General features: G+C 37.8%; 1 long non-coding RNA gene across 1 annotated transcript; it reads left to right on the top strand.

Moving 5' to 3' along the window:
- Window positions 1-4,899: 4,899 nt before the first annotated feature.
- On the top strand, window positions 4,900-12,552 carry LOC131236394 (uncharacterized). Its single transcript, XR_009166721.1, has 2 exons — window positions 4,900-5,002; window positions 12,347-12,552. It is a non-coding gene; the product is annotated as an uncharacterized LOC131236394 (long non-coding RNA).
- The last annotated feature ends 2,050 nt before the right edge of the window (window positions 12,553-14,602 follow it).

Here is a 14,602-nt window from a genome sequence, read left to right as displayed (position 1 = left end):
GATGTGGCCCACCTGTCATATTTAAGGCCCATTTGAGGAGGCCCACCTTGATATTTATAAGGCCCATTTGAGGAGGCCCACCTTGATGTATTTGTGGCCTGTTGTTGAGGCCCACTGTGATGTATTCAAAGGCCCATGGGATATGGCCCATTGCAATGTACATAAGGCTCGTTGGTGGGGGCCCATTAATGTGGCCCATTTGATGAATGTAAGGCCCATGTGATATGGCCCATTTGATGTATTTAAGGCCCATGGGTCGAGGCCCAACGGGATGTCCTTAGGGTCCATTGCAATGTGTGATTCCCTATGGTTTGTGTAAATATTTTATGGTGGGCCATGCCTTGGGAGCAATGTTGGTTTGATGTCCACATTATAAGTACAATGTTGGTTAAATGTCCGCATTGTAACTCTCCTTAAGGCCCATTGATAGGCCCATACTTGTTGATAGTTCATAACATGCTTAGTGCACTTTCATGATTCATGCCCATATGCATCATATGTATGCTTGAGATGAGGAATGTTTGATCATAGCATAAGCCGTTGGGCTGAGACATTTACGGGACTCCTTATGAGACGGAGTGCCCCACATGATCGCGTGGTACGCGCGGGATTGCTGCATGATTGTACGGTGTGACTCATGCATCTCGCATATGTGTGACTTGATCACTGCACGCCCTAACGACATCAGGGCCGTGGCTCCATAGACACATCGTGGATGGCCGTATCGGATACCGGAAATGATTGGTTCTAGCACTGTGAGTACTTAGGATGTCCTTGGGTGAAAGTCCCAGAACCTTTTTGGTACCAGGAGATGCTCCAACGTCTAGACCGAGTGGATACACGAGCGCCCGAGTGCCGAATACCAGTAGGCCGCGTCTCCCACTGTGTCGTGGTCGGTTGGAAGGGGGTGTGGCCTTATCCGCCCGAGTGAGGGGGCTATAAGCTAGGCTGAGTTTGACCAGCTCGCAAATGAGTCCGCTATCGACGAGCCGGGTAGATGTTGGCAGACTACTGGTCAGGCGGATAGTGTGGTCTCTTCCACTTGCTTGACTGTGCAGCTAGGGAGGAGGCAGTCAGTGTGAGGTGTATTAGACCCCGGTGATATCCAGAGAGGAACTGTATTGATATGATGAGTACTGGCACGCTTGCTTTGCACTCGCATATGACATTTGGCTACATAGGCCTCGCATCGCATAGCCTTGGTATGGCTGATAGCATTCATGCCTCGCATCGCATAGCTTTGATATAGCTGATAGTATTCATGGACTTACCGCATATTTCCGCATTACTCTGATATTATACACTTGGCACTCGCTTTACACACACTTTCACCACCCTCTAAGCTTTCTATAAGCTTATGCACGATAGATGCGTGCAGGTGGCGTTAGGTTACAGCAGCGTTGAGCTTGGAGCGTGCAGCCGAGCTTCTGGAGTTTCTTTTACTTTCATTATATTGTATTTCCCTTTCATACGCATTGTACTTAAAGTTTTTGTTATAGTGGATATGTGGTGTTGTTGTTTTGCGACTTGGTTATGCTTGTGGTTATGCTCCATTACAAAAAATTTCATATTGAAAATCCTCCTTGTAGGATCCCAGGATCGGAATCTGGCGTATGGGCGCTGGGAGCCGAGAATGGGGTACTACGGAGGCTGTCGGCACCGGATTCGGCGATCGGGAATTTTGTGAGCCCTTTTTCCGAGTTTGGGGCGTGACAAATGCTGTGAGCGGATACATACAAGTATCTGTTTAGGTAAAAGGGATCTTGAAAAATTAGGATTTTGGTAGGTCGAGTGCCAGCTATGCCCAATGTGCTTTCTTATGCTCAATCACAGTACTGGAAATTTGAATCCAAACGGTAGTTTAGTCAATCCTGGCCTTTCTTTCTGTCAGTCAATTGTTGGTTTGAGTTTCGATGTACTGGTATGCACAAAAGGACTGAGCAGAAGTGCTTAAGCTTGATTCAGCTCTAATCTTACTGGCTTCTGATTCAGCTCTCTCTACCACAAAGACATTTCTCTTCTCATAATTTTATATTTGTTTTAGGTTGTTTTTTGTTGCAACAAATACCGTGAAATTTTGGCACGACCAATCAAACTGGCGCATATCAAAGAGTTGTTGGGGGGAAGAAATAGGAAGGGGATGGGTAGTGAAACAGCCCCTGTTTGGATGGCATACAAACATCATGGTAAGCACCCAGGAATTTTTCAATGGTGGGTGTTTCCATTCATTCTCAATGTTTCATGTTTCATACGGACATCTTGGTGGGCCCCTCGTAGCTTCCGCCTCTACATAAGTGATGGATGGCCATTTGTCACATGTCCGGAAAGCTCAAAATATGCCAAGTCTTTTTTTTTCAAAAAAATAAGTGGCATGTATTTACAGGGTTTCTTTTCCAATTATTATACCATGCACAAAAAGAAATTTGAAGTTGAAATCATATAATTGTTGGAATATGTATATCCAGACCATTCAAAATCAAGCTGACTCTAGATGGGGGCATGTTCTAGAAATCACACAAATTAGATGAATCTAACTTAATCATACTTTTTTGTGCTAACCTCACCTGGTGGGACCCATGATTTAGACAGTCTGGATTGACAAGCATGCATGCATGATCCATGTTGGATTTTGCATGAGTATGATCCACTACACTATTACCAAAATATAAAAACACAAAATAGAAAACATAGTGCCTGTTTGGATACCACTTAAAAATGAGCCAATCTTATTGGAGTTAATCTTATATATACAGATTAAAAGTAATTTTGAGAACAAACAATCATGATTTCTAATGCATAATTATGATTGAGGGTGTGTTTGGTTGCACCAAATATCAGGAATTTCAAATGCACACTCAAATGAGTACTCATTTTTAAGTGGGCACCCAAACAGGATCTTCTCGTTTAGAGAGTAGAAGTGGTACCTTTGAACTCGATTGCTACCATTATATTTGTCATCTCCCTATCTACCTTACTTGGTTACAACTATAAACTGGGTACTTCGAGAGCTTGCATCTTGTCTCCCTCAAGTGAGTCTCTCTAACATAATTTCTATTTATATTCATTTGTTCCACAGTCAGTCTTCTGGGTGATATTCACTGGCATGCATATGCACAGTCAAACAATCACTTGGCCCTAGAAAGCTTTTAAAACTCTTTCAACAGTCCCTATCACCCATCCCTTTTTATCCACATGAAATATCCTCAAATATTGTGTGATGAAATCTGTTATAGATATATGATCTTTTGCTGATTTTGAAATAAAGATAAATTAGTAGATTAGTTCCACTTTTATGCAAATGAGCTTAATTATGATGTATTCATGGGCTTTCAGATCAGAACATGAGCTCACTCTACATGTCATTAGATAAAGGATCTTATAACTCCTCTTGGTTTGTTTTCAATCTCATAAAAGATTACTGATTTTTCAAGCTTCTTCCAGCTTATAGAGTCATTAGGTGCCTTCTAATTGGTAACAGATTTTGCAATTTCTCATCTGGTAGCATTGATTGTTTGAATATCTTGCTTCCATATCAAGATTTCTCATTTTTCTGTTCCCTCTTTTTCTTTTTCTTTTTTGTGATTTTCACTATTTATAAGGATACTAATTCATGTACAAAAGAAGGAGAAGAAGAAGAATAAAGAAGGTCCGAATATCATTTACCTCTATACATTTGCTATTTATTTCCTCATACATTTGCCTCTATAGTTGTAAAACTTTTTGCCTGACAGTTGTGTTCATCCATGTTATTCGACATAATATTTCTTTGGATATAATTTTTAGGGTGCTAAACTTGCTTTTTCTCTTCTTCCGTTTTTTTTTCTTTTCTTTTCTTTTTGGTGCTGAACTAGCCGCTCAGGAAGGAAGAAGTGTAGCTACTTCAGTTGCTTACAGAACATTGGCACAGGAGCTCACTAAACAGCGGTTTCCTACTCCCAGTATCCTGGCGTTCAAAGTTTATTTTCCTTCAATGTCTCCTTTAAAAAACTGCCAATGGCCTCACTTGTAACAACTGAAAAATCCATTGTATAAATCTCCTGTATGTCATGCATGGCAACTATTTGATGAAATGTCTCAACAAGGAATGTTTTGTGTGGATTGCATTTGAGTCCCATTTTGTCTCAATAGTAGCTAAATCTACTCAGGCATCGTTGGTATGCAAGTATAAATTTTTTACTATAATGAGCTTACAATTATATTATAAACGCTAACAATACCAATGCCATTTTATGTGTAAATGTAGCTGGATATTATATATATCGGTAAGAGATGCGACTTGCTTGGTTTTGGAAAACGTAGTGTTGTTGCTCGTCGTGAAGTACACAAAGTTAATCCAAATGCAACTGTCCATTGCGAGCCGTTGGAGGTGGAGCTTTTGTTGTTGTCCTGACTGAGGTTATACAACCTCACGCTCCTTTGTGGAAAGAAGATGAGTTCACATCTACACTTGGAGAGGCCGGTCCAGGATCATTTGTGCAATGGGGGAAAGAGGCTTTAAGAATTCAATAATTTGAACAAATTTGGTACTGTATAATTGAACATGTGTTGTGTGCATTTTGAACTAATTTTGAACTTGTTGTGTGCATTTTGAACTAATTTTGAACTAATTTGGCACTTGTTTTTTTTATTTTTTAAATATTGAATGAATTTTGTACTTTATATTTGAATGTATTTATAGTCTTAGGCTCTATTTGGTCATCACATTAGTATTTATGAAAACATTTTTTTTTTAAAACCAAATGGAGCCTAAGCCCTTTTTTAACTCCATCAATGCAACTCCTTGCATTGCCGGTCCCAAGCCCGAGTAAAGGAGGGAGAAGGGTTTTAGAAAGAATCGTCAAATATGGAGGAGATCCTGAAAATGCAGTGAGTATCTCTGGTTTTATGATTTTACTTGTACATTCCTGTATTGATTACTCAAGCATGACGGTTGTGCGCATTCTTTCAGGTGGATGTTGCATGTGGGCGGGTTGGAGCTGCATATTTCAGCTTCAAGCATCTAGTACGTCTCTTGTCAAGAATGCACATGTGTAGTTCATCAAACAATACATTATGTGATATCATGTGCATGATATCTATGTTGTAATTTCCCTAATGTATTTTGCTTAAAATTCATGTTTATGCATGATTCTCATGCATTGACATGGATTTGGGCCAAAAAAGATCGAAATGGAAAATTTAAGAAAACAGGGGAAATTTTCTTTTATAAAGTAAGTATATGGGGCCAAGTGGTTATGTATTTGCTCCATTAAATTTGCTCGAAATTAATGGAGCAGACCCGGATGTGCGTCGGAGCTATCCGGATGAGTGGGGGTCCCTGGAAGGTGGGAACCGCTGTTATGACCATGATGAAGCTATCCATTTCCTATGGACAGCATTGGAGGGGCCTGGCAATTTGGACAGGCCGTGTTTATGTATTTGATCAAAATTAATGGAGCAAACCCGGATGTGCGTTGGAGCTATTCGAAAGAGCGAGGGTCCCTGGAAAGAGGAAAACGCTGTTATGACCATGATGAAGCTGTCCATTTTTTATGGACAGCATTGGAAGGGCCTGGCCATTTGTGCCGGATGGCCGTGTTTATATTTGTTTATATCTGTATTTGCAGGGACCATACCCTTAACCTAAACCAAAACCTATGACCTAAAACCTTAACCTATAACCTAAACCTCAACCTTAACATAAACCTAAACCTTAACCCATAACCTAAACCTAAAACCTAAACCTTAACCTAAAACCTAAATGTATTCTCAAATCCCTAAACCTAAACCTACACCTAATCCTAATCTTAACTCCCTAACCTAAACCTATACCTAAACTTGAAAACCCAAACATAAACCCGATCCCGAACCCGAACCCGATTTCCTAAACCTAAACCTTAACCTATTTTCAATTCCCTAAACCTATATCTTATAACCTAAACCTAAACCTAAACCTAAACCTAAACCTAAACCTTAACCTATACCTATAACCTTAACCTAAACCAAAACCTATGACCTAAATCTATAGCCTATAACCTAAACCTCAACCTAAACCTAAACCTAAACCTTAACCTAAACCTATAACCTTAACTTAAAACCTAAACCTAAACCTAAACCTAAAACCTAAATGTATTCTCAAATCCCTTAACCTAAACCTACACCTAATCCTAATCTTAACTCCCTAACCTAAACCTATACCTAAACTTAAAAACCCAAACATAAACCCGATCCCGAACCTGAACCTGATTTCCTAAACCTAAACCTTAACCTATTCTCAATTCCCTAAACCTATAGCTTATAACCTAAACCTAAACCTAAACCTAAACCTATAACCTTAACCTAAACCAAAACCTATGCCGTAAAACCTTAACCTATAACCTATAACCTAAACTTATAACCTATAACCTAACCTTAACCTAAACCTAAAACCTAAACCTTAACCTAAAACCTAAAACCTAAAACCTAAACCTAAACCTAAAACCTAAATGTATTCTCAAATCCCTAAACCTAAACATACACCTAATCCTAATCATAACTCCCTAACCTAAACCTATACCTAAACTTGAAAACCAAAACATAAACCCGATCCCGAACCTGAACCCGATTTCCTAAACCTAAACCTTAACCCATTCTCAATTCCCTAAACCTATAGCTTATAACCTAAACCTAAACCTAAACTTAAACCAAAACCTATGACCTAAAACCATAACCTATAACCTATAACCTAACCATAACCTAAATCTAAAACCTAAACCTTAACCTAAAACTTAAAACCTAAAACTTAAACCTAAACCTAAAACCTAAATGTATTCTCAAATCCCTAAACCTAAACTTACACCTAATCCGAATCTCAACTCCCTAACCTAAACCTAAACCTAAACTTGAAAACCCAAACCTAAACCCCATCCCGAACCCGAACCCGATTTTCTAAACCTAAACCTTAACCTATTCTCAATTCTTATAACCCTAAAGCTTATAACCAAAACCTAAACCTTAACCTAAACCTAAACCTATGACCTAAAACCTTAACCTATAACCTATAACCTAAACTTATAACCTAAATCAAAACATATAACCAAAACCAAAACCTAAAACCTAAACCTATAACCTATAACCTAAATCAAAACATATAACCAAAACCAAAACCAAAACCTATATCCTAAACCCGAACGCATTCTCAAATACTATAACCTATAACCTAAACCTAAACCTGAAACCTATAACCTATACCAAAACCTATAACCTAAACCAAAACCAAAACCTATAGCCTAAACCCGAACCCATTCTCAAATCCAAAAACCTATAACCTAAACCTAAACCTTAACATAAACCGTTAACCTATAACCTAAATCAAAACCTATAACCTAAACCAAAACCAAAACCTATAACCTAAACCCCAACCCATTCTCAAATCCCAAAACCGATAACCTAAACCTAAACCTTGACCTAAACCTATAACCTATAACAAAAACTTATAACCTAAACCCGAACCCATTCTCAAATCCCAAAACCGATAACCTAAACCTAAACCTTAACCTAAACCTATAACCTATAACCAAAACTTATAACCTAAACCCGAACCTATTCTCAAATCCCAAAACCTATAACCTAAACCAAAACCAAAACCTATAGCCTAAACCCGAACCCATTCTCAAATCCAAAAACCTATAACCTAAACCTAAACCTTAACCTAAACCATTAACCTATAACCTAAATCAAAACCTATAACCTAAACCAAAACCAAAACCTATAACCTAAACCCGAACCCATTCTCAAAACCTAAAACGTATAACCTAAACCTAAACCTTAACCTAAACCTATAACCTATAACCTAAACCTGAACCTATTCTCAAATCCCAAAACCTATAACCTAAACCTAAACCTTAACCTAAACCTATAACCTATAACCTAAACCCGAACCCATTCTCAAATCCCAAAACCTATAACCTAAACCTAAACCTAAACCAAAACCTAAAACCTAAACCTATGACCTATAACCTAAATCAAAACATATAACCAAAACCAAAACCAAAACCTATATCTTAAACCCGAACGCATTCTCAAATCCTATAACCTATAACTTAAACCTAAACCTAAACCTAAACCTGAAATCTATAACCCAAACCAAAACCTATAACCTAAACCAAAACCAAAACTTATATCCTAAACCCGAACCCATTTTCAAATCCTATAACCTAAACCTAAACCTAAACCTATAACCTATAACCTAAACCAAAACCTATAACCTAAACCAAAGCCAAAACCTATAGCCTAAACCTGAAGCCATTCTCAAATCCAAAAATCTATAACCTAAACCTAAACCTTAACCTAAACCGTTAACCTATAACCTAAATCAAAACCTATAACCAAAACCAAAAACAAAACCTATAACCTAAACCCGAACCCATTATCAAATCCCAAAACCTATAACCTAAACCAAAACCAAAACCTATAACCTAAACTCGAACCCATTCTCAAATCCCAAAACCCAAACCTAAACCTATAACCTAAACTCAATTCCCAAAACCTAAACCTAAACCTAATCCTATAACCTAAACTTAAATCCCTAAACCTTAACTTATAACTTAACATAAACCTATACTTATAACCTAAAACTATTCTCAAATCCCAAAACCTATAACCTAAACCTAACCTTTCCCTAAACCTATAACCTAAACTCAATTCCCTAAACCTAAACCTATAGCCTTAACTCAAATCCCTAAACGTAAATCTATAGCCTAAACTCAAATCCCTAAACCTTAACCTATAACCTAACCTAAACCTATACTTATAACCTAAAACTATTCCCAAATCCCAAAACCTATAACCTAAACCTAACCTTTCCCTAAACCTATAGCCTAAACTTAAATCCCTAAACCTTAACCTATAACCTAACCTAAACCTATACTTATAACCTAAAGCTATTCCCAAATTCCAAAACCTATAACCAAAACCTAACCTTTCCCTAAACCTATATAACCTAAACTCAATTCCCTAAACCTAAACCTAGACGGAAACCTAAACCTATAGCTTATACTCAAATCCCTAAAACTTAACCTATAACCTAACCTAAACCTATACTTATAACCTAAAGCTATTCCCAAATCCCAAAACCTATAACCTAAACCTAACCTTTCCCTAAACCTATAACCTAAACTCAATTCCCTAAACCTAAACTTATAGCCTTAACTCAAACCCCTAAACCTAAACCTATAGCCTAAACTCAAATCCCTAAACCTTAACCTATAACCTAACCTAAACCTATACTTATAACCTAAAACTATTCCCAAATCCCAAAACCTATAATCTAAACCTAACCTTTCCCTAAACCTATAACCTAAACTCAATTCCCTAAACCTAAACCTAGACCGAAAACTAAACTTATAGCCTAAACTCAAATCCCTAAACCTTAACCTATAACCTAACCTAAACCTATACTTATAACTTAAAACTATTCCCAAATCCCAAAACCTATAACCTAAACCTAACCTTTCTCTTAACCTATAACCTAAACTCAATTCCCTAAAGATAAACCTACATCTAATCCTAATCTCAACTCCTTAACCTAAACCTAAACCTAAACTTGAAAACCCAAACTTAAACCCAATCCCGAACCTGAACCTGATTTCCTAAACCTAAACCTTAACCTATTCTCAATTCCTATAACCCTAAAGCTTATAACCTAAACCTAAACCTTAACCTAAGCCAAAACCTAAACCTATGACCTAAAACCTTAACCTAAAACCTATAACCTAAACTTATAACCTAAATCAAAACATAAAACCAAAACCAAAACCTAAAACCTAAACCTATAACCTATAACCTAAATCAAAACATATAACCAAAACCAAAACCAAAACCTATATCCTAAATCCGAACGCATTCTCAAATCCTATAACCTATAACTTAAACCTAAACTTAAACCTAAACCTGAAACCTATAGCCTAAACCAAAACCTATAACCTAATCCAAAACCAAAACCTATAGCCTAAACCCAAACCCATTCTCAAATCCAAAAACCTATAACCTAAACCTAAACCTTAACCTAAACCGGTAACCTATAACCTAAATCAAAACATATAACCTAAACCAAAACCAAAATCTATAACCTAAACCCGAACCCATTCTCAAATCCCAAAACCTATAACCTAAACCTAAACCTAAGCCTAAACCTTAACCTAAACCTATAACCTATAAACTAAATCAAAACCCAAACCTAAACCTATAACCTATAACCTAAATCAAAACCTATTACCTTTCTTTAAACCTTAACCTAAACCTATAACCTATAACCTAAATCAAAACCAAAACCAAAACCTAAAACCTAAACCTATAACCTATAACCTCAATCAAAACATATAACCAAAACCTATATCCTAAACCCGAACCCATTCTCAAATCTTATAACCTAAACCTAAATCTAAACCTAAACCTATAACCTATAACCTAAACCAAAACCTATAACCTAAACCAAAGCCAAAACCTATAGCCTAAACCCGAACCCATTCTCAAATCCAAAAATCTATAACCTAAACCTAAACCTTAACCTAAACCTTTAACCTATAACCTAAATCAAAACCTATAACCAAAACCAAAACCAAAACCTATAACCTAAACCCCAACCCATTATCAAATCCCAAAACCTATAACCTAAACCAAAACCAAAACCAAAACCTATAACCTAAACCCGAACCCATTCTCAAATCCCAAAACCCAAACCTAAACCTAAACCTAAACCTAAAACCTAAACCTAAACCTATAACCTAAACTCAATTCCCTAAACCTAAACCTAAACCTATAACCTAAACTCAATTCCCTAAACCTAAACCTAAACCTAATCCTATAACCTAAACTCAAATCCCTAAACCTTAACTTATAACATAACCTAAACCTATACCTAAACTCAAATCCCTAAACCTTAACTTATAACCTAACCTAAACCTATACTTATAACCTAAAACTATTCTCAAATCCCAAAACTTATAACCTAAACCTAACCTTTCCCTAAACCTATAACCTAAACTCAATTCCTTAAACCTAAACCTATAGCCTAAACTCAATTCCCTAAACCTAAGCCTATAGCCTAAACTCAAATCCCTAAACCTTAACCTATAACCTAACCTAAACCTATACTTATAACCTAAAACTATTCCCAAATCCCAAAACCTATAACCTAAACCTAACCTTTCCCTAAACCTATAACCTAAACTCAATTCCCTGAAGCTAAACCTACATCTAATCCTAATCTCAACTCCCTAACCTAAACCTAAACCTAAACTTGAAAACCCAAACTTAAACCCAATCCCGAACCTGAACCCAATTTCCTAAACCTAAACCATAACTCATTCTCAAATCCAAAAACCTATAGCCTAAACCTAAACCAAAACCAAAACTTATAACCTAAACCCGAACCCATTCTCAAATCCCAAAACCTATAACCTAAACCTAAACCTTAACCTAAACCTATAACCTATAACCAAAACCTATAACCTAAACCCGAACCCATTCTCAAATCCCAAAACCTATAACCTAAACCTAAACCGTAACCTAATCCTATAACCTAAACTCAAATCCCTAAACCTTAACCTATAACCTAACCTAAACCTATACTTATAACCTAAAAGTTTTCCCAAATCCCAAAACCTATAACCTAAACCTAACCTCTCCCTAAACCTATAACCTAAACTCAATTCCCTAAACCTAAACCTACACCTAATCCTAATCTCAACTCCCTAACCTAAACCTAAACCTAAACTTAAAAACCCAAACTTAAACCCAATCCCGAACCTGAACCCGATTTCCTAAACCTAAACCATAACCCATTCTCAATTCCCTAAAGCTATAACCTATAACCTAAACCTAAACCTAAACCTAACCTAAAGTTATAACCTTTCCCTAAACCTTTAACGTAAACCTAAACTTAAAACCTAAATATATTCTCAAATCCTTAAACCCAAACCTACACCTAATCCTAATCTCAACTCCTTAACCTAAACCTAAACTCAAAAACCCAAACCTAAACCCGATCCCGAACCCGAACCCAATTTCCTAAACCTAAACCTTAACATATAATCAAGTTCCCAAAAGCTATGACCTAAACCTAAACCTATAACCTAAACCTTAACCTATAACCTAAACTTAATTATAACCTTTAACCTAACCTTAACTTAAACCTATAATCTAAACCTAAACCAAAACCTATGATCATATGGTGAGACCATTTCTTTTGTGTCAATTTCATTCCTCATTGAGTTTTTTTTTTAATTCATTAAGAAAAAAAAAAGTGGTTATACGTAATGCACTTCTTTCACTGTCTTTCTTTTCCCCAATGGGCATTCTAATTTATGAATGACATGACTGTTTGTAGGATGATGGAATATACGAAGCTGTTGAAATTTTAGGGTGAAGTCGAGCACATTTCTCTAATGAAGCCAAAGATTTGTATTTTTAGCATTATTGTAATTGTAACTGTAATTGATTGAATGAATTAGATTGTAATTGATTGTAATTGTAATTGATTGAATAAAAGATTGTAATTGTAATTGATTGAATGAAGGATTGTAATTGAATGAATGAATGATATAATTGATTGAATGAAGGATTGTAATTGAATGAATGAATGATTGTACAGGTGGTAATTGAATGAACAAATGATTTTATTTTTTAATGTACAAAATAGCTACAGATATTGACCGTAGCCATTAAATCAGACAGGTGTAGCCTTTTCAATTTTGGCATATTGCTACGGACTTTTAGCTACAAATAATATCCGTAGCTGTTTCACGTTTTCGCTATAGATATAATTGCTACGAATTATATCTGTAGCTGTTGTAACCTATAGCTACGGATTAAATCCGTAGCCATAGGTTCCAGACCTATTGTTATGGCACCTACAACGACGGTCGTGAAACGGACTAGCTATGGATTTTGTCAGTAGCCATATGTCTATGGCTATAGATTTGGTCCGTAGCCTTTGCCCCTTTTTTTGGTAGTGCGATTTCGATTGTCGAGGCCAGATTGTTGAGGACTGATTCCAATTATCAAGGCTGATTATCGGTGCCAGTTGCCGATACCGATTAAGAGTATGTGACAGTATAGCATCATGATAAATGCCCATATGCATCATCTACATGTTTGATATGACATGTGATTGACCATTACATATGTCATTGGGCAGGCTGCTATGAGACTCCCTGATAGGTAGAGATTGTCTCACATGAGCGCATAGTATGCGCCTGATTGATACATGACTGGATTGTATAACTCATGTGTAAGATCCGTATCCTAGCCCATACTATTCATTAGGCTTCTGCGGTCATCCCAGTCGAATTTCAGTGACTCATGATCGGTTGTCGGCATTTACGTGCGACCCTAAAACGTGTCCCATATATCTAAGTCAGCTTGACCTGAGACTTGTACCAGTGCGACCGCGCCGTCGCCGCGGTTTCGATGCGGCGTCTTGCACACCGATGCGGTACCCTCGCCAAGAGATGTGAGCCGACGTTCAGTTCGAAGAAAACGCCGTGCGTCACAAATCCTAAGAGAATCCATCACATCAATCACCTCACTTATCAAAGTACACCCATTACTCTCCCCATTCCAAAGTACAAAAGCAATCCCAAAAGTCAACTTTCTCATCACCTCACCATCCTCTCTCCCATCACTTTTCTTACACCTCTCTCTCATCTCTCTCTCTCTCTCTCATTTTTCAAACTCCATCTCTCTCTACAAGCAACCCACGTCCATGGGTTCCAAGAGGAGAAGCTAGTGTGGCCCACCTTCCTTACTCCCATCTCCACCGTCCATGATCCAATCTCGACTGTTGAAGTTCGTCCAATGAAGCTCTAGGATACTTTGGCGAAAGAAGGAGGAGAAGATCATAGGTGGGTGCTACTTTCTCTCTCTTTCATTTTGAATTGATTTGGCCGTGTGGCCCACCCAAATGGACCCCACCATGAAGTATACATCTTATCTATGCTGTCCATTAAGTGGGCCCACCTAACATCCCATAACCTATGGGCCGGGCATGGGGAAAACACAAATATCTGATTGATCAAATTAGGTGGGCCACGTCCCAGGTGGGCCACATCCATGTGGGAACCACTATGCTGCACGTGTTAGAGTGGTCAGCGTCCCTGAACGCTGGACATGCTCAGTCGTGGGCGTGGCTAACAGTGAAATGTGAACTGACGTGTGGGGGTGGCTAAGGGTGATGTGTGGACCGCTCCTATAGGCCCCACCTTGATATATGTACTTAATCCAAGCCGTCCATCCTTTTCCTCAGATTATTTTAGGCGTTGAGCCAAAATTTGAGACCAATCCTATTCTTGGGCGGGCCATACCATAGGAAATAGTGGAATTACCGTTAAAACCCACCTTGATCTTCTATTCGCCAAAAACATGTCACATATTAGTCTCATTTGGTCGATCAGGGACCGTAGAATCCAATAGCCACGTTAGATTTTTCAGATGTGGGCCCTATATATGAAAAACCACGGAATTTTAAAAAATATATATAAGAACATGCAGCAGCGCCTGCTGCCTGCAGCGTCAGTAGCGTAGGACGCTGCTGCTTGCTGTGTCGTGGATGGAAGGGGCAGGGACGTGGGTCCCAATTTTAAGC

The sequence above is a fragment of the Magnolia sinica genome, unplaced genomic scaffold (assembly GCF_029962835.1).
Source record: "Magnolia sinica isolate HGM2019 unplaced genomic scaffold, MsV1 ctg78, whole genome shotgun sequence".
NCBI classification, from domain to species: Eukaryota; Viridiplantae; Streptophyta; class Magnoliopsida; order Magnoliales; family Magnoliaceae; genus Magnolia; species Magnolia sinica.
Note: the sequence above shows the minus strand (reverse complement) of the source record. Positions and strands in the feature narration are given on the sequence as shown.